Source organism: Micropterus salmoides, unplaced genomic scaffold (assembly GCF_014851395.1).
Source record: "Micropterus salmoides isolate LMB-PRFRI ecotype aquatic unplaced genomic scaffold, ASM1485139v1 Ms_hic_scaffold_9, whole genome shotgun sequence".
Taxonomy (NCBI): domain Eukaryota; kingdom Metazoa; phylum Chordata; class Actinopteri; order Centrarchiformes; family Centrarchidae; genus Micropterus; species Micropterus salmoides.
Window position 1 is genome coordinate 5,407,856 of NW_024044681.1, and position 23,005 is coordinate 5,430,860.

A 23,005-nucleotide genomic window follows, 5' to 3' on the forward strand; every position below is an offset into this window, starting at 1 on the left:
GAGAGACAGACAGAGAGAGGGAGGGACGGGGAGGAGCAGCCTACACAATATCCACACAGAGGTACAGACAGTAAAGGTGATGTTGCTATAGACTAAATGAAAAATGGTACAGATATTTATAGTAGTGTTAATGATTATAATAACAATAATAATAGGACTAGTAACAATAGTCGTTGCAGCAGAGGGTGTCGAGCAGGAACACGGGGGCAGCAGGTGACCCGCAACCACAGATCCAGACTCCAAAGCTCCAGAGCCAGAAACACCTGCAGGAAGTGACAGGAGAGAGGAGAGGGACGAGAAAGCACAAGACTACCAGAAAGGGGAGAAGTTGTGTTAGTAACATGCAATAATGGGATGAGGTTGCATACAGAGGGAGAGAAAGTAGAGGAGAGAGGAGCTCAGTGCATCATGGGAAATCCCCCGGCAGTCTAGGCCTATAGCAGCATAACTAAGGGATGGTTCAGGACTCGTGGCGCGGTGGTGCAGTGGTTAAGTGGTGTCTCCAAAATTGTTCTTTGGTGTGAATGTGAGTGTGAGTGGTTGTTTGTCTATGTGTGGCCCTGCGATGGACGGCGACCTGTCCAGGGTGTACCCCGCCTTTTGCCCGATGTCAGCTGGGATTGGCTCCAGCACCCCCGCGACCCTGTACGCAGAATAAGCGGTTGACGAAGGATGGATGGATGGATCGTTCAGGACTCACCTGAGCCAGCCCTAACTATAAGCTTTATCAAAGAGGAAAGTCTTAAGCCTACTCTTAAATGTGGAGATGGTGTCTGCCTCCTGAACCCAAACTGGAACCTGGTTCCACAGGAGAGGAGCTTTATAGCTGAACGCTCTGGCTCCCATTCTACTTTTGGAGACTCCAGGAACCACAGGTGCATTCTGGGAGCGCAGGATTGGTCCAAAGACAGATCCTTGTGGAACTCCATGACTAACTTTGGCATGCATGGAGGACTCATCGTTAACATGTACAAACTGAAATCGATCTGATAAATAGGACTTAAACCAGCTTAGAGCGGTTCCTTTAATGCCAATGAAATATTCCAGTCTCTGCAATAGGATCTGATGGTCAATGGTATCAAATGCAGCACTAAGATCTAATAAAACCAGTACAGAGACAAGTCCTTTGTCTGATGCAATAAGGAGGTCGTTAGTAATTTTCACCAGTGCTGTCTCTGTGCTATGATGAGCTCTAAATCCTGACTGAAAATCCTCAAATAAACTATTGCTCTGTAGAAAGTCACACAGCTGTTTAGCAACTGCTTTCTCCAGAACCTTAGAGAGAAATGGAAGGTTAGATATAGGTCTATAGTTGGCTAAAACATCCGGATCAAGTTTGGGCTTTTTCAGAAGAGGTTTAATTACAGCTACTTTAAAGTACTGTGGTACATAGCCTGTTGATAAAGATAGATTGTCTATCATATCTAGTATAGAGGTGCTGACTAAGGGTAAAACATCTTTAAGCAGCCTAGTCGGGATGGGGTCTAAGAGGCAGGTTGATGGTTTAGATGAAGAAATTATTGAAGTTAGTAGGTAAAGATTGAGGGAAGCAAAACAGTCTAAACATATATCTGGTTCTACAGCTGTTTCTAAGGTTCCTGAGTTAAGAGATAAGTCGGTGCCAGTTGAGGGCAGGTCTTGGTGAATTTTGTCTCTAATAGCTAGAATTTTATCATTAAAGAAGCTCATGAAGTTGTAACTACTGAGAGCTATGGGAATACTTGGCTCAATAGAGCTGTGACTCTCTGTCAGCCTGGCTACAGTGCTGAAAAGAAACCTGGGGTTGTTCCTATTTTCCTCTATTAATGACGAGTAGTACGCTGCTCTGGCATTACGGAGGGCCTTCCTATAAGTTTTAAGAGGGACAGCGAGAGAGAGAAAGCTAAGCTAAAGTCGCTAACAGCTAAGCTAAAGTATGGTAGCGTTAGCTACCAAAACTCTTGTAAACAACTGAGATTTAACGAGAGTAGCAAAAAGATGTAAAGAACTGTGAGTGCTTAGGCAGAACTACTGTAAGAATGATTGTTTAGCGGACAGTTCCCAGAATTCTCTGAGAGGAATTCTTAGACCTGTTTGAATACTGCCCGTTCAGCATTGGACAACCAATTGAGCCAGCAGAGACTCTTTCATTGGATGCATTGCCAAGGTCATGCGCATGCAAAGTCTACGGGCCGCTGTATGAATCACTATGGGCGGCAGTACGGGCCGCTGTATGATTCCCTACAGGCTGCTACATGAATCGCTACAGACGGAAACATGAATCACTACGGGCTGCTGTATGAATCCCTATGGGCCACTGTATGAATCCCTACGGGCCGCTGTATGAATCCGTACGGGCCACTAGTATGAATCACTATGGGCCACTGTATGAACCACTACTGGCCGCAGTATGAATCCCTACAGGCCGCTGGATGAATTGCTACAACTTCCTGCTTTCTTACAGTGCAGACACTTTGCTGTTTGCTCTTGCCTCTGCTTGCATTCTTTTGCTTAAACTCTTTTTTTCTGCTAGAAATCAGCAGCTCTTGGAAAGCAGCAGCTCTTTTAAATCACTGGGACTGTCAGATAAAGTTGGCTCTTGCCATACTTTAAAAACATTTATGATCTTAGTGCTACGTGAGTGCGGCCTATCAATAGCACTAGCCTGTACTGCAGTTACTGGAGTTATAGCTAATGCTAATTAGCAACAAGATGCCCCCCTTCTCCATGGACGACTTCTACAAACTTCTACAGAAAATTGCAGTGCTGGAAACCAAGATCCACAGGTTAGAAGTAAATGTGGAAGTGAATGGATTATGTGGGAATGACACCACTTTACCGTGGACCCAAAACAGTGGACAAGAGCATGTTAACTCACGGCTAATTAGCACCAAGAAGCAGGAGGCCTGTGTACTGGGTAATAAATCTAAAAGTGGGAGTCCTCCCTGGAATGCTCTTGGTGCAAAGCCCAAGAGTAAATCATTTCCTGGGGAAATGGGATGACGAGTAACAGGCAGAACCCAGCGCCCTGAGATTTGTGATACGACTGGCTGGCCTGCATTAACATCCAGGCAGAGCGCCTCTTCAACCCCTGTTCTTGGTAGGACACAGCCGTGGACAGCTGCGAAAGGGAGAGTTAGCATCAAACCTCCCCAACAACCGAGTGTGCAACAGCAGAACAGATTTTCTCCACTATTGCAGGACCCTGGATCTCCGTCTGATGACCTGGATAACATCCCATCCTCAGACAGAAGGGTAAGGACTGAGAGTAAATCAGAAAGTAAAAGGCTGCAGGGAAAGCTAATGACTGGGCCTCAAACTCTGATTGTGGGTGACTCTGCTGTAAACGATGTAAGAAGCATGTGCAGTAAGAAAACCAAAATACTTTTCGAAGGATAAGGTGTCTGACTTGTTGAAAGTGTTGAAAGAGGACTTTAATAATCTGTTGAACACAGTCAGCTCTTTGAATGCTGAGGTGTTTATCAGTGACCCCATACCGCCAATCCAAAGAGGAGAGAGATTCAGCAGATTGATGGCATTGAACACGTGGCTCTCAACGGCATGTACTGTCCATTCAGTGCATTTCATCGAAAACTTTTACTTTCTGTGGGACCGCAGACATCTTTTTAAGGCAGATGGACTTCGCCTTAACAATTCAGGAGTAAAACTGTTCAGCTCCAACCTGTTTTACTTTCTGCGTCACTCATCTGTTCCCTCTGCCAAGGACAAGAGACAAGAGGAATCTAAACAAGAAGAAGACATAACACAACACGCTAGAAACCTTGAAGGAGAGCCACCTCAGCCCCCGCCCGAAGAAAGCGGGGGCTGAGGAGCGGGAGACAACTGAGCCAAGAGGAAGAGCCTCCACCTCCTTCACTGAAAACCAACAGTGAGGATTCACCATCTCTACCCCCCAATCCCCATCCAGGTCACCCTTTTCTCCAGAAACCCTTTCTCCCCTCTCCCCCCTGTTGGACTTCACTGATCACATGGAAGACCTGGTTAGAGCTGGGACCAAATTTACTCCCCGCACCTTCCCTCACTCCACTCCCATTCTCTCTACCCTAAACCCCCCTCACCCCTCGTCCACCTCCACCACTGGTTCTAAGTCCTCCAGATTTGACACGTGTCACAAATACAGCACCCGACCCGTCCTCCCGCTCTGCAATGTTGAAAAAGCCCAGCAAGCTCTGTCTGATATGTGCTGGGTCCAGGCTACAAGGAAAATAGCACTCATGACTCTTCCCAGGACAAGCCGGGGCCCAGTGTGCTGGTAGTCTTCTCCATCCCTGTCTTGATAGGTAACAGAAAAAGCACGGTGAATGTGTTAAGAAACAGGAAGCACTCAACATATCCTGCAAATTTAGTATTAATTCCTCATCAGCTGCAACCTGTCGAAAAAAGTGGGCCAGATAATGTTTTTAACACACTAAAATTAGCTTTGTTAAACGTTTTATCTTTTATGATCAAGAACAGTGTCAAGCGGATTTCTTCTCAACACATCATCGCAGCATTATTGTTCGGACACCACACTGTCCTTATCGAGTCTACCCCTCCAAGCTTCAGTTTCATGAGTGAGGCTAGAGTGCATAAGAGAGGAGGTGGAGTTGCCATTTTGTTTAATGACTCCCTCCAATACAAAAAGATGTCTTATGGGAATTTTGCTTCTTTTGAATATGTGGCTCTTCAGCTGAATTCCTCTTCTCAAGCTCTTTTTCTAAATATCTACAGGCCCCCTAAATACTGTGCAAACTTTTTTGATGACTTTGGTGAACTGCTGTCTATAATCTGTATTGACTTTGACTGTGTGGTTATTGTTGCTGATTTTAACATCCATGATGACAACCCCCAGGACAGAGGGACTAAAGACCTGTGTTGTGTTCTTGATAATTATGGACTGACTCAACATGTGACGAGGCCCACACACAATAAGGGGCACACTTTGGACTTGGTCATCTCCAAGGGTCTGGACATTTCCAAGGTTGTGGTGACTGATGTTGCTCTCTCTGATCATTCCTGTGTTTTCTTTGAGAGTGCTATCTGCGTGCACACAAATGTTAAAACAGAGGTGATCACAAAACGGCATATCACTGAAAACAGTAGTGAAATATTTATTCAAGCTTTCTCCTCAACACCCGCCCTCTCACGGGTCTCAGTGAATGAGCTTGTAGATAATTTCAGTTCTAAAATTACAAATGTTATTGATGCCATTGCAGCAGCCAAGGTGAAGGTGGTCTCTGGTAAGAGAAGATCTCCATGGAGAAATCTAGCCTCTGAACAAAATTCAAACAATTAGACAAGCAATCAGTGCCTCCATGCCAGTGTAGTGAACAACGGTGTGGATTTGTGCATTTTATATTGAATAAATTTGGAGCTACTCTAAATTCCTTTCTCCTCCCCAGAGAAGAAGGGGAGGGGTCAAAGTTGCTTTCTCTAAGTGCTGTCCCGACCATAAAACTGACACCATTTTGATTCCGAAGCTGATAACGCGGGGCCTGACTGTTAAACTGACAAAGGGACACAAGCCAGCCATTGGCATCTCCCTGAACAGCCTATCAAAACTGGCCCCCCACACATGTTTCCGTGGCAACTGACTTTGACTTTCTATTCTTTGTTTTATTACCACATCAAAAAGGAAAACCCCTGTCTCACCCAAGTGTGACATGGTCCAGGACAGCCGAACTTTCAATGTAAAAGGGACTGCAGTCTCCAAAAACTCAAAGCATTTAATTAAGTTTAATTAAATCTTTAGTTACCTGATTACGTTTGCCTCTATTTGAGCAGTTAACATGTTGTTGCTATCTGTTGTTGATATTAGTGCTGAAAAGAAAGTTGCGTTTGCAGTGTTTTTATTTTCAGCAAGACACTCCATCTAATGTAATCAATGCTTGTTCATAATACTTTCCTACAAATTCCTTTAGAAAGGATGACAAAGGAATGTTTTACTATACTCTTAATCGCCAGCTTGAATTTAAGGATGAATCAACAATATTCCCAGTTCCTAAGGAGAGATGATCTTTGATTTAATCTAAGCTTTCCTCATATAACCTGAGCTCCCCCAAGTGGACGAAATAAGTATTACATGCCCTCGTTGGAAATGCCGTTAAATGTATAACTATCCTGACCAATAATGTGACAATTGTTTCCTGTTACCAAATGCCTACAACAGTACAACCGTTCGACCATTGAGGTTCGATTGTGGAAAATATTTGATTATAATACGTGTAAATAGATTTCTTTTCTTTAGACATTAAGTTTAGAAAGGCAGTCTCAGGGGAAACCTGAGACGCCCCCTGGGGAACCACGGCCCAGGCAACAAAAGAGCGACACGCGACCTCTCGTGCTCTTCTCTTCGCTGTTGGCTCTCTTCCACTCTGCTCGGCCCTCTGGACGCTTCGGCACGCGTCGGCGTGCCGCGCCAGGCAGCACCCTCAGTCAGCCAACGAAACAGGCCCTTTTTTTCGCCTGGAGCTACACACCTGAAGTGCCACGACATCGATGTGCCTTCAGTTTGTTTTATTTTCTTTGTTTCTTTTGTTTGTTAAAGTTATCAGTCCGTTAAGTTACACTGGACTAATTCAGGAACGACTAAGTTCCATTTTAAGCCTTTTTCGTCGAGCCAACTTCACCGAGGTCAGACCAAGCCACGTGGTCTCGCCAGCTACAACGAAGGAAACCTGAAAACAGCCGAATTGCCAGACGGAGGAGGCGTTTTCAATCAGACACGGAGAACCCCGGAGAATCCCTAGCAAAAAGCCAGGATCGGGCAGCTAGTGTGGGACTCGTGCAACAGGCCAAAAGCAGGCGGTCGACAAGCAGTAAGACCTAACAAACATTCTGTGATCAGATGTCCATTTTAACTCCTAAAATCATAGCATTAGTTTACTTTCATTAGTTCTTCTATGCCGTATGAGTCAAATGCTTCCCACAATCGAACCTCCAGGCTCATTGTTCAGCAAATGTTTATGTTCCCTGTATCCAATCATCTTTTTATCACCTTAGTTAGAGAATAAATTCACTGTAATATAATCAAGAGCTGTGTGTGTTGCCTATTTCTAGTTCCTGCCAAGAGAATTGACCCTTTAGATATGAGACTGACTGATTTAAGATAACTGAGCGATTATTAACTAACTGATCACTAGTAATAATTGTATAATTATTCAAAACTACCTAGAGGCCCGGAGTCTCTAGGATTATAACAACTCCGGTGGTGCCCGGAAACGAGGAATAAATTTTGATTTTATGAATCTTAAAAATTCATAATTGGGTATCAATTCTCACAAATTTATTAAAATGCATAACTAAAAATTTTTAGGTGTCCGGGCCGCTGTAGGAATCCCTACAGACTGCTGTATGAATCACTACGGCCTGCTACATGAATCACTACGGGCCGCAGTATGAATCCCTATGGACTGCTGTATGAATCCGTCCGGGCCGCTTTATGAATCACTACGGACTGCTGTATGAATCCTTACAGGTCGCTGTATGAATCAGTACAGGCTGCTAACATGAATCCCTACGGGCCGCTTTATGAATCCGTCCGGGCCGCTTTATGAATCCGTCCGGGCCGCTGTATGAATCCCTACGGACTGCTGTATGAATCTGTCTGGGCCGCTTTATGAATCCGTCTGGGCCGCTGTATGAATCCCTATTGACCGCTGTATGAATCAGTACGGGCCGCAGTATGAATCCCTACGGGCCGCAGTATGAATCCGTCCGGGCCGCTTTATGAATCCGTTTGGGCCGCTGTATGAATCCCTACGGGCCGCTGTATGAATCTGTCTGGGCCGCTTTATGAATCAGTCTGGGCCGCTGTATGAATCCCTATGGACCGCTGTATGAATCAGTACGGGCCGCTGTATGAATCAGTACGGGCCGCTGTATGAATCCCTACGGACCACTGTATGAATCAGTACGAGCCGCTGTATGAATCAGTACGGGCCGCTGTATGAATCCCTATGGACCACTGTATGAATCAGTACGGGCCGCTTTATGAATCACTACGGACTGCTGTATGAATCACTACGGGCTGAAATATGAATCACTACGGGCTGAAACATGAATCACTACGGGCTGCTGTATGAATCACTACGGGCTGCTACATGAATCACTACGGGCTGCTACATGAATCACTACGGGGTGCTACATGAATCACTACGGGGTGCTACATGAATCACTACGGCCTGCTACATGAATCACTACGGGCTGCTGTATGAATCACTACGGGCTTAAACATAAATCACTACGGCCTGCTACATGAATCACTACGGGGTGCTACATGAATCACTACGGGCTGTTGTATGAAACACTACGGGCTTAAACATAAATCACTACGGCCTGCTACATGAATCAGTACAGGCTGTTGTATGAATCACTACGGCCTGCTACATGAATCACTAAAGCCTGCTACATGAATCACTACGGGCTGCTGTATGAATCACTACGGGCTGCTACATGAATCACTACGGGCTGCTGTATGAATCACTACGGGCTGCTACATGAATCCCTACCGGCCGCTGCATGAATCCCTACCGGACGCTGTATGAATCCCTACCGGACGCTGTATGAATCCCTACCGGACGCTGTATGAATCACTACCGGACGCTGTATAAATCCCTACGGACTGCTGTATGAATCCCTATGGGCTGCTGTATGAATCACAACGGGCTGCTGTATGAATCACTACGGGCTGCTACATGAATCAATACAGGCTGCTACATGAATCACTACGGGCTGAAACATGAATCCCTACGGACTGCTGTATGAATCACTACAGGCTGCTGTATGAATCACTACAGGCTGCTACATGAATCACTACGGGCTGCTACATGAATCACTACGGGCTGCTACATGAATCACTACGGGCTGCTACATGAATCACTACGGCCTGCTACATGAATCACTACGGGCTGCTGTATGAATCACTACGGGCTTAAACATAAATCACTACGGCCTGCTACATGAATCACTACGGGGTGCTACATGAATCACTACGGGCTGTTGTATGAAACACTACGGGCTTAAACATAAATCACTACGGCCTGCTACATGAATCAGTACAGGCTGTTGTATGAATCACTACGGCCTGCTACATGAATCACTAAAGCCTGCTACATGAATCACTAGGGGCTGTTGTATGAAACACTACGGGCTTAAACATAAATCACTACGGCCTGCTACATGAATCACTACAGGCTGTTGTATGAATCACTACGGCCTGCTACATGAATCACTAAAGCCTGCTACATGAATCACTATGGGCTGCTGTATGAATCACTACGGGCTGCTACATGAATCACTACGGGCTGCTGTATGAATCACTACGGGCTTAAACATAAATCACTACGGCCTGCTACATGAATCACTACGGGGTGCTACATGAATCACTACGGGCTGTTGTATGAAACACTACGGGCTTAAACATAAATCACTACGGCCTGCTACATGAATCAGTACAGGCTGTTGTATGAATCACTACGGCCTGCTACATGAATCACTAAAGCCTGCTACATGAATCACTAGGGGCTGTTGTATGAAACACTACGGGCTTAAACATAAATCACTACGGCCTGCTACATGAATCACTACAGGCTGTTGTATGAATCACTACGGCCTGCTACATGAATCACTAAAGCCTGCTACATGAATCACTATGGGCTGCTGTATGAATCACTACGGGCTGCTACATGAATCACTACGGGCTGCTGTATGAATCACTACGGGCTGCTACATGAATCCCTACCGGCCGCTGCATGAATCCCTACCGGACGCTGTATGAATCCCTACCGGACGCTGTATGAATCACTACCGGACGCTGTATAAATCCCTACGGACTGCTGTATGAATCCCTATGGGCTGCTGTATGAATCACAACGGGCTGCTGTATGAATCACTACGGGCTGCTACATGAATCAATACAGGCTGCTACATGAATCACTATGGGCTGAAACATGAATCCCTACGGACTGCTGTATGAATCACTAAAGGCTGAAACATGAATCACTATGGGCTGAAACATGAATCCCTACGGACTGCTGTATGAATCACTACAGGCTGCTGTATGAATCACTACAGGCTGCTACATGAATCACTACGGGCTGCTACATGAATCACTACGGCCTGCTACATGAATCACTACGGCCTGCTACATGAATCACTACAGGCTGCTACATGAATCACTATGGCCTGCTACATGAATCACTACGGGCTGTTGTATGAAACACTACGGGCTTAAACATAAATCACTACGGCCTGCTACATGAATCACTACAGGCTGTTGTATGAATCACTACGGCCTGCTACATGAATCACTAAAGCCTGCTACATGAATCACTACGGGCTGTTGTATGAAACACTACGGGCTTAAACATAAATCACTATGGCCTGCTACATGAATCACTACAGGCTGTTGTATGAATCACTACGGCCTGCTAAATGAATCACTAAAGCCTGCTACATGAATCACTACGGGCTGCTGTATGAATCACTACGGGCTGCTGTATGAATCACTACGGGCTGCTACATGAATCACTACGGGCTGCTGTATGAATCACTACGGGCTGCTGTATGAATCACTACGGGCTGCTACATGAATCACTACCGGACCGGACGCTGTATGAATCCCTACCGGACGCAGTATGAATCCCTACTGGACGCTGTATAAATCCCTACGGACTGTTGTATGAATCACTACGGACTGCTGTATGAATCACTAAAGGCTGCTACATGAATCAATACAGGCTGCTACATGAATCACTACGGCCTGCTACATGAATCACTAAAGCCTGCTACATGAATCACTACGGGCTGTTGTATGAAACACTACGGGCTTAAACATGAATCACTACGGCCTGCTACATGAATCACTACGGGCTGCTGTATGAATCACTACGGGATGTTGTATGAAACACTACGGGCTTAAACATAAATCACTACGGCCTGCTACATGAATCACTACGGGGTGCTACATGAATCACTGCGGCCTGCTACATGAATCACTACGGGGTGCTACATGAATCACTACGGGCTGCTGTATGAATCACTACGGGCTGTTGTATGAATCACTACGGGCTGTTGTATGAATCACTACGGGCTGCTGTATGAATCACTACGGGCTGTTGTATGAATCACTACGGCCTGCTACATGAATCACTACGGCCTGCTACATGAATCACTAAAGCCTGCTACATGAATAACTATGGGCTGTTGTATGAATCACTACGGGCTTAAACATAAATCACTACGGCCTGCTACATGAATCACTACGGGCTTAAACATAAATCACTACGGCCTGCAAAAATGAATCACTAAAGCCTGCTACATGAATCACTACGGGCTGCTGTATGAATCACTACGGGCTGCTGTATGAATCACTACGGGCTGCTGTATGAATCACTACGGGCCGCTACATGAATCACTACGGGCCGCTACATGAATCACTACGGGCCGCTACATGAATCACAACAGGCCGCTGCATGAATCCCTACCGGACGCTGTATGAATCCCTACCGGACGCTGCATGAATCCCTACCGGACGCTGCATGAATCCCTACCGGACGCTGTATGAATCCCTACCGGACGCTGCATGAATCCCTACCGGACGCTGTATGAATCCCTACCGGACGCTGTATGAATCCCTACCGGACGCTGTATAAATCCCTATGGGCTGCTGTATGAATCACAACGGGCTGCTGTATGAATCACTACGGGCTGCTACATGAATCAATACAGGCTGCTACATGAATCACTACGGGCTGAAACATGAATCCCTACGGACTGCTGTATGAATCACTACAGGCTGCTGTATGAATCACTACAGGCTGCTACATGAATCACTACGGGCTGCTACATGAATCACTACGGGCTGCTACATGAATCACTACGGGCTGCTACATGAATCACTACGGCCTGCTACATGAATCACTACGGGCTGCTGTATGAATCACTACGGGCTTAAACATAAATCACTACGGCCTGCTACATGAATCACTACGGGGTGCTACATGAATCACTACGGGCTGTTGTATGAAACACTACGGGCTTAAACATAAATCACTACGGCCTGCTACATGAATCAGTACAGGCTGTTGTATGAATCACTACGGCCTGCTACATGAATCACTAAAGCCTGCTACATGAATCACTAGGGGCTGTTGTATGAAACACTACGGGCTTAAACATAAATCACTACGGCCTGCTACATGAATCACTACAGGCTGTTGTATGAATCACTACGGCCTGCTACATGAATCACTAAAGCCTGCTACATGAATCACTATGGGCTGCTGTATGAATCACTACGGGCTGCTACATGAATCACTACGGGCTGCTGTATGAATCACTACGGGCTTAAACATAAATCACTACGGCCTGCTACATGAATCACTACGGGGTGCTACATGAATCACTACGGGCTGTTGTATGAAACACTACGGGCTTAAACATAAATCACTACGGCCTGCTACATGAATCAGTACAGGCTGTTGTATGAATCACTACGGCCTGCTACATGAATCACTAAAGCCTGCTACATGAATCACTAGGGGCTGTTGTATGAAACACTACGGGCTTAAACATAAATCACTACGGCCTGCTACATGAATCACTACAGGCTGTTGTATGAATCACTACGGCCTGCTACATGAATCACTAAAGCCTGCTACATGAATCACTATGGGCTGCTGTATGAATCACTACGGGCTGCTACATGAATCACTACGGGCTGCTGTATGAATCACTACGGGCTGCTACATGAATCCCTACCGGCCGCTGCATGAATCCCTACCGGACGCTGTATGAATCCCTACCGGACGCTGTATGAATCACTACCGGACGCTGTATAAATCCCTACGGACTGCTGTATGAATCCCTATGGGCTGCTGTATGAATCACAACGGGCTGCTGTATGAATCACTACGGGCTGCTACATGAATCAATACAGGCTGCTACATGAATCACTATGGGCTGAAACATGAATCCCTACGGACTGCTGTATGAATCACTAAAGGCTGAAACATGAATCACTATGGGCTGAAACATGAATCCCTACGGACTGCTGTATGAATCACTACAGGCTGCTGTATGAATCACTACAGGCTGCTACATGAATCACTACGGGCTGCTACATGAATCACTACGGCCTGCTACATGAATCACTACGGCCTGCTACATGAATCACTACAGGCTGCTACATGAATCACTATGGCCTGCTACATGAATCACTACGGGCTGTTGTATGAAACACTACGGGCTTAAACATAAATCACTACGGCCTGCTACATGAATCACTACAGGCTGTTGTATGAATCACTACGGCCTGCTACATGAATCACTAAAGCCTGCTACATGAATCACTACGGGCTGTTGTATGAAACACTACGGGCTTAAACATAAATCACTATGGCCTGCTACATGAATCACTACAGGCTGTTGTATGAATCACTACGGCCTGCTAAATGAATCACTAAAGCCTGCTACATGAATCACTACGGGCTGCTGTATGAATCACTACGGGCTGCTGTATGAATCACTACGGGCTGCTACATGAATCACTACGGGCTGCTGTATGAATCACTACGGGCTGCTACATGAATCACTACGGGCTGCTGTATGAATCACTACGGGCTGCTACATGAATCACTACCGGACCGGACGCTGTATGAATCCCTACCGGACGCAGTATGAATCCCTACTGGACGCTGTATAAATCCCTACGGACTGTTGTATGAATCACTACGGACTGCTGTATGAATCACTAAAGGCTGCTACATGAATCAATACAGGCTGCTACATGAATCACTACGGCCTGCTACATGAATCACTAAAGCCTGCTACATGAATCACTACGGGCTGTTGTATGAAACACTACGGGCTTAAACATGAATCACTACGGCCTGCTACATGAATCACTACGGGCTGCTGTATGAATCACTACGGGCTGTTGTATGAAACACTACGGGCTTAAACATAAATCACTACGGCCTGCTACATGAATCACTACGGGGTGCTACATGAATCACTGCGGCCTGCTACATGAATCACTACGGGGTGCTACATGAATCACTACGGGCTGCTGTATGAATCACTACGGGCTGTTGTATGAATCACTACGGGCTGTTGTATGAATCACTACGGGCCGCTGCATGAATCCCTACCGGACGCTGTATGAATCCCTACCGGACGCTGCATGAATCCCTACCGGACGCTGCATGAATCCCTACCGGACGCTGTATGAATCCCTACCGGACGCTGCATGAATCCCTACCGGACGCTGTATGAATCCCTACCGGACGCTGTATGAATCCCTACCGGACGCTGTATAAATCCCTATGGGCTGCTGTATGAATCACAACGGGCTGCTGTATGAATCACTACGGGCTGCTACATGAATCAATACAGGCTGCTACATGAATCACTACGGGCTGAAACATGAATCCCTACGGACTGCTGTATGAATCACTACAGGCTGCTGTATGAATCACTACAGGCTGCTACATGAATCACTACGGGCTGCTACATGAATCACTACGGGCTGCTACATGAATCACTACGGGCTGCTACATGAATCACTACGGCCTGCTACATGAATCACTACGGGCTGCTGTATGAATCACTACGGGCTTAAACATAAATCACTACGGCCTGCTACATGAATCACTACGGGGTGCTACATGAATCACTACGGGCTGTTGTATGAAACACTACGGGCTTAAACATAAATCACTACGGCCTGCTACATGAATCAGTACAGGCTGTTGTATGAATCACTACGGCCTGCTACATGAATCACTAAAGCCTGCTACATGAATCACTAGGGGCTGTTGTATGAAACACTACGGGCTTAAACATAAATCACTACGGCCTGCTACATGAATCACTACAGGCTGTTGTATGAATCACTACGGCCTGCTACATGAATCACTAAAGCCTGCTACATGAATCACTATGGGCTGCTGTATGAATCACTACGGGCTGCTACATGAATCACTACGGGCTGCTGTATGAATCACTACGGGCTTAAACATAAATCACTACGGCCTGCTACATGAATCACTACGGGGTGCTACATGAATCACTACGGGCTGTTGTATGAAACACTACGGGCTTAAACATAAATCACTACGGCCTGCTACATGAATCAGTACAGGCTGTTGTATGAATCACTACGGCCTGCTACATGAATCACTAAAGCCTGCTGCATGAATCACTAGGGGCTGTTGTATGAAACACTACGGGCTTAAACATAAATCACTACGGCCTGCTACATGAATCACTACAGGCTGTTGTATGAATCACTACGGCCTGCTACATGAATCACTAAAGCCTGCTACATGAATCACTATGGGCTGCTGTATGAATCACTACGGGCTGCTACATGAATCACTACGGGCTGCTGTATGAATCACTACGGGCTGCTACATGAATCCCTACCGGCCGCTGCATGAATCCCTACCGGACGCTGTATGAATCCCTACCGGACGCTGTATGAATCACTACCGGACGCTGTATAAATCCCTACGGACTGCTGTATGAATCCCTATGGGCTGCTGTATGAATCACAACGGGCTGCTGTATGAATCACTACGGGCTGCTACATGAATCAATACAGGCTGCTACATGAATCACTATGGGCTGAAACATGAATCCCTACGGACTGCTGTATGAATCACTAAAGGCTGAAACATGAATCACTATGGGCTGAAACATGAATCCCTACGGACTGCTGTATGAATCACTACAGGCTGCTGTATGAATCACTACAGGCTGCTACATGAATCACTACGGGCTGCTACATGAATCACTACGGCCTGCTACATGAATCACTACGGCCTGCTACATGAATCACTACAGGCTGCTACATGAATCACTATGGCCTGCTACATGAATCACTACGGGCTGTTGTATGAAACACTACGGGCTTAAACATAAATCACTACGGCCTGCTACATGAATCACTACAGGCTGTTGTATGAATCACTACGGCCTGCTACATGAATCACTAAAGCCTGCTACATGAATCACTACGGGCTGTTGTATGAAACACTACGGGCTTAAACATAAATCACTATGGCCTGCTACATGAATCACTACAGGCTGTTGTATGAATCACTACGGCCTGCTAAATGAATCACTAAAGCCTGCTACATGAATCACTACGGGCTGCTGTATGAATCACTACGGGCTGCTGTATGAATCACTACGGGCTGCTACATGAATCACTACGGGCTGCTGTATGAATCACTACGGGCTGCTACATGAATCACTACGGGCTGCTGTATGAATCACTACGGGCTGCTACATGAATCACTACCGGACCGGACGCTGTATGAATCCCTACCGGACGCAGTATGAATCCCTACTGGACGCTGTATAAATCCCTACGGACTGTTGTATGAATCACTACGGACTGCTGTATGAATCACTAAAGGCTGCTACATGAATCAATACAGGCTGCTACATGAATCACTACGGCCTGCTACATGAATCACTAAAGCCTGCTACATGAATCACTACGGGCTGTTGTATGAAACACTACGGGCTTAAACATGAATCACTACGGCCTGCTACATGAATCACTACGGGCTGCTGTATGAATCACTACGGGCTGTTGTATGAAACACTACGGGCTTAAACATAAATCACTACGGCCTGCTACATGAATCACTACGGGGTGCTACATGAATCACTGCGGCCTGCTACATGAATCACTACGGGGTGCTACATGAATCACTACGGGCTGCTGTATGAATCACTACGGGCTGTTGTATGAATCACTACGGGCTGTTGTATGAATCACTACGGGCTGCTGTATGAATCACTACGGGCTGTTGTATGAATCACTACGGCCTGCTACATGAATCACTACGGCCTGCTACATGAATCACTAAAGCCTGCTACATGAATAACTATGGGCTGTTGTATGAATCACTACGGGCTTAAACATAAATCACTACGGCCTGCTACATGAATCACTACGGGCTTAAACATAAATCACTACGGCCTGCAAAAATGAATCACTAAAGCCTGCTACATGAATCACTACGGGCTGCTGTATGAATCACTACGGGCTGCTGTATGAATCACTACGGGCTGCTGTATGAATCACTACGGGCCGCTACATGAATCACTACGGGCCGCTACATGAATCACTACGGGCCGCTACATGAATCACAACAGGCCGCTGCATGAATCCCTACCGGACGCTGTATGAATCCCTACCGGACGCTGCATGAATCCCTACCGGACGCTGCATGAATCCCTACCGGACGCTGTATGAATCCCTACCGGACGCTGCATGAATCCCTACCGGACGCTGTATGAATCCCTACCGGACGCTGTATGAATCCCTACCGGACGCTGTATAAATCCCTACGGACTGCTGTATGAATCCCTATGGGCTGCTGTATGAATCACAACGGGCTGCTGTATGAATCACTACGGGCTGCTACATGAATCAATACAGGCTGCTACATGAATCACTACGGGCTGAAACATGAATCCCTACGGACTGCTGTATGAATCACTAAAGGCTGAAACATGAATCACAACAGGCCGCTGCATGAATCCCTACCGGCCGCTGCATGAATCCCTACCGGACGCTGCATGAATCCCTACCGGACGCTGCATGAATCCCTACCGGACGCTGTATGAATCCCTACCGGACGCTGCATGAATCCCTACCGGACGCTGTATGAATCCCTACCGGACGCTGTATAAATCCCTACGGACTGCTGTATGAATCCCTATGGGCTGCTGTATGAATCACAACGGGCTGCTGTATGAATCACTACGGGCTGCTACATTAATCAATACAGGCTGCTACATGAATCACTACGGGCTGAAACATGAATCACAACGGGCTGCTGTATGAATCACTACGGGCTGCTACATTAATCACTAAAGGCTGAAACATGAATCACTATGGGCTGAAACATGAATCCCTACGGACTGCTGTATGAATCACTACAGGCTGCTGTATGAATCACTACAGGCTGCTGTATGAATCACTACGGGCTGCTACATGAATCACTACGGGCTGCTACATGAATCACTACGGGCTGCTACATGAATCAATACGGCCTGCTACATGAATCACTACGGCCTGCTACATGAATCACTACGGCCTGCTACATGAATCACTACAGGCTGCTACATGAATCACTATGGCCTGCTACATGAATCACTACGGCCTGCTGTATGAATCACTACGGGCTGTTGTATGAAACACTACGGGCTTAAACATAAATCACTACGGCCTGCTACATGAATCACTACAGGCTGTTGTATGAATCACTACGGCCTGCTACATGAATCACTAAAGCCTGCTACATGAATCACTACGGGCTGTTGTATGAAACACTACGGGCTTAAACATAAATCACTATGGCCTGCTACATGAATCACTACAGGCTGTTGTATGAATCACTACGGCCTGCTAAATGAATCACTAAAGCCTGCTACATGAATCACTACGGGCTGCTGTATCAATCACTACGGGCTGCTGTATGAATCACTACGGGCTGCTACATGAATCACTACGGGAGGCTGTATGAATCACTACGGGCTGTTGTATGAATCACTACGGGCTGTTGTATGAATCACTACGGGCTGTTGTATGAATCACTACGGGCTGCTGTATGAATCACTACGGGCTGTTGTATGAATCACTACGGCCTGCTACATGAATCACTACGGCCTGCTACATGAATCACTAAAGCCTGCTACATGAATCACTATGGGCTGTTGTATGAATCACTACGGGTTTAAACATATATCACTACGGCCTGCTACATGAATCACTACGGGCTTAAACATAAATCACTACGGCCTGCAAAAATGAATCACTAAAGCCTGCTACATGAATCACTACGGGCTGCTGTATGAATCACTACGGGCTGCTGTATGAATCACTACGGGCTGCTGTATGAATCACTACGGGCTGTTGTATGAATCAGTACGGGCCGCTACATGAATCACTACGGGCCGCTGTATGAATCCCTACCGGACGCTGCATGAATCCCTACTGGACGCTGCATGAATCCCTACTGGACGCTGCATGAATCCCTACCGGACCGGACGCTGTATGAATCCCTACCGGACGCTGCATGAATCCCTACCGGATGCTGTATGAATCCCTACCGGATGCTGTATGAATCCCTACGGACTTCTGTATGAATCACTACGGGCTGCTGTATGAATCACTACGGGCTGTTGTATGAATCACTACGGGCTGCTACATGAATCACTACGGGCTGCTGTATGAATCACTACGGGCTGCTACATGAATCACTACGGGCTGCTGTATGAATCACTACGGGCTGTTGTATGAATCACTACGGGCTGCTGTATGAATCACTACGGGCTGCTGTATGAATCACTACGGGCTGTTGTATGAATCACTACGGCCTGCTACATGAATCACTACGGCCTGCTACATGAATCACTAAAGCCTGCTACATGAATAACTATGGGCTGTTGTATGAATCACTACGGGCTTAAACATAAATCACTACGGCCTGCTACATGAATCACTACGGGCTTAAACATAAATCACTACGGCCTGCAAAAATGAATCACTAAAGCCTGCTACATGAATCACTACGGGCTGCTGTATGAATCACTACGGGCTGCTGTATGAATCACTACGGGCCGCTACATGAATCACTACGGGCCGCTACATGAATCACTACGGGCCGCTACATGAATCACTACGGGCCGCTACATGAATCACAACAGGCCGCTGCATGAATCCCTACCGGACGCTGTATGAATCCCTACCGGACGCTGCATGAATCCCTACCGGACGCTGCATGAATCCCTACCGGACGCTGTATGAATCCCTACCGGACGCTGCATGAATCCCTACCGGACGCTGTATGAATCCCTACCGGACGCTGTATGAATCCCTACCGGACGCTGTATAAATCCCTACGGACTGCTGTATGAATCCCTATGGGCTGCTGTATGAATCACAACGGGCTGCTGTATGAATCACTACGGGCTGCTACATGAATCAATACAGGCTGCTACATGAATCACTACGGGCTTAAACATATATCACTACGGCCTGCTACATGAATCACTACGGGCTTAAACATAAATCACTACGGCCTGCAAAAATGAATCACTAAAGCCTGCTACATGAATCACTACGGGCTGCTGTATGAATCACTACGGGCTGCTGTATGAATCACTACGGGCTGCTGTATGAATCACTACGGGCTGTTGTATGAATCAGTACGGGCCGCTACATGAATCACTACGGGCCGCTGTATGAATCCCTACCGGACGCTGCATGAATCCCTACTGGACGCTGCATGAATCCCTACTGGACGCTGCATGAATCCCTACCGGACCGGACGCTGTATGAATCCCTACCGGACGCTGCATGAATCCCTACCGGATGCTGTATGAATCCCTACCGGATGCTGTATGAATCCCTACGGACTTCTGTATGAATCACTACGGGCTGCTTTATGAATCACTACGGGCTGCTACATGAATCAATACAGGCTGAAACATGAATCACTACGGGCTGAAACATGAATCCCTACGGACTGCTGTATGAATCACTACAGGCTGCTGTATGAATCACTACGGGCTGTTGTATGAATCACTACGGCCTGCTAAATGAATCACTAAAGCCTGCTACATGAATCACTACGGGCTGCTGTATCAATCACTACGGGCTGCTGTATGAATCACTACGGCCTGCTACATGAATCACTACGGGAGGCTGTATGAATCACTACGGGCTGTTGTATGAATCACTACGGGCTGTTGTATGAATCACTACGGGCTGCTGTATGAATCACTACGGGCTGTTGTATGAATCACTACGGCCTGCTACATGAATCACTACAGCCTGCTACATGAATCACTAAAGCCTGCTACATGAATCACTATGGGCTGTTGTATGAATCACTATGGGCTTAAACATAAATCACTACGGCCTGCTACATGAATCACTACGGGCTTAAACATAAATCACTACGGCCTGCAAAAATGAATCACTACGGGCTGCTGTATGAATCACTACGGGCTGTTGTATGAATCACTACGGCCTGCTACATGAATCACTACGGCCTGCTACATGAATCACTAAAGCCTGCTACATGAATCACTATGGGCTGTTGTATGAATCACTACGGGCTTAAACATAAATCACTACGGCCTGCTACATGAATCACTACGGGGTGCTACATGAATCACTACAGGCTGTTGTATGAAACACTACGGGCTTAAACATAAATCACTACGGCCTGCTACATGAATCAGTACAGGCTGTTGTATGAATCACTACGGCCTGCTACATGAATCACTACGGGCTGCTGTATGAATCACTACGGGCTGTTGGATGAAACACTACGGGCTTAAACATAAATCACTACGGCCTGCTACATGAATCACTACGGGGTGCTACATGAATCACTGCGGCCTGCTACATGAATCACTACGGGGTGCTACATGAATCACTACGGGCTGCTGTATGAATCACTACGGGCTGCTACATGAATCACTACGGGCTGCTGTATGAATCACTACGGGCTGTTGTATGAATCACTACGGGCTGTTGTATGAATCACTACGGGCTGCTGTATGAATCACTACGGGCTGTTGTATGAATCACTACGGCCTGCTACATGAATCACTACGGCCTGCTACATGAATCACTAAAGCCTGCTACATGAATCACTATGGGCTGTTGTATGAATCACTACGGGCTTAAACATAAATCACTACGGCCTGCTACATGAATCACTACGGGCTTAAACATAAATCACTACGGCCTGCAAAAATGAATCACTAAAGCCTGCTACATGAATCACTACGGGCTGCTGTATGAATCACTACGGGCTGCTGTATGAATCACTACGGGCTGTTGTATGAATCACTACGGGCCGCTACATGAATCACTACGGACGGCTACATGAATCACAACAGGCCGCTGCATGAATCCCTACCGGACGCTGTATGAATCCCTACCGGACGCTGCATGAATCCCTACCGGACGCTGCATGAATCCCTACCGGACACTGCATGAATCCCTACCGGACGCTGTATGAATCCCTACCGGACGCTGCATGAATCCCTACCGGACGCTGTATGAATCCCTACCGGACGCTGTATGAATCCCTACCGGACGCTGTATAAATCCCTACGGACTGCTGTATGAATCCCTATGGGCTGCTGTATGAATCACAACGGGCTGCTGTATGAATCACTACGGGCTGCTACATGAATCAATACAGGCTGCTACATGAATCACTACGGGCTGAAACATGAATCCCTACGGACTGCTGTATGAACCACTAAAGGCTGAAACATGAATCACTATGGGCTGAAACATGAATCACTACAGGCTGCTACATGAATCACTATGGCCTGCTACATGAATCACTACGGCCTGCTGTATGAATCACTACGGGCTGTTGTATGAAACACTACGGGCTTAAACATAAATCACTACGGCCTGCTACATGAATCACTACAGGCTGTTGTATGAATCACTACGGCCTGCTACATGAATCACTAAAGCCTGCTACATGAATCACTACGGGCTGTTGTATGAAACACTACGGGCTTAAACATAAATCACTATGGCCTGCTACATGAATCACTACAGGCTGTTGTATGAATCACTACGGCCTGCTACATGAATCACTACAGGCTGTTGTATGAATCACTACGGCCTGCTACATGAATCACTAAAGCCTGCTACATGAATCACTACGGGCTGTTGTATGAAACACTACGGGCTTAAACATAAATCACTATGGCCTGCTACATGAATCACTACAGGCTGTTGTATGAATCACTACGGCCTGCTAAATGAATCACTAAAGCCTGCTACATGAATCACTACGGGCTGCTGTATCAATCACTACGGGCTGCTGTATGAATCACTACGGGCTGCTACATGAATCACTACGGGCTGCTGTATGAATCACTACGGGCTGCTACATGAATCACTACGGGCTGCTGTATGAATCACTACGGGCTGTTGTATGAATCACTACGGGCTGTT

The 23,005-nt window shown here is 46.6% G+C and overlaps 1 protein-coding gene across 1 annotated transcript in view; it reads right to left on the reverse strand.

Moving 5' to 3' along the window:
• LOC119895457 (keratin-associated protein 5-1-like) overlaps nt 1-23,005 on the reverse strand; it is a 43,748-nt gene that overhangs the window by 1,047 nt on the left and 19,696 nt on the right. The gene's annotated exons all lie outside the window — the stretch shown is intronic.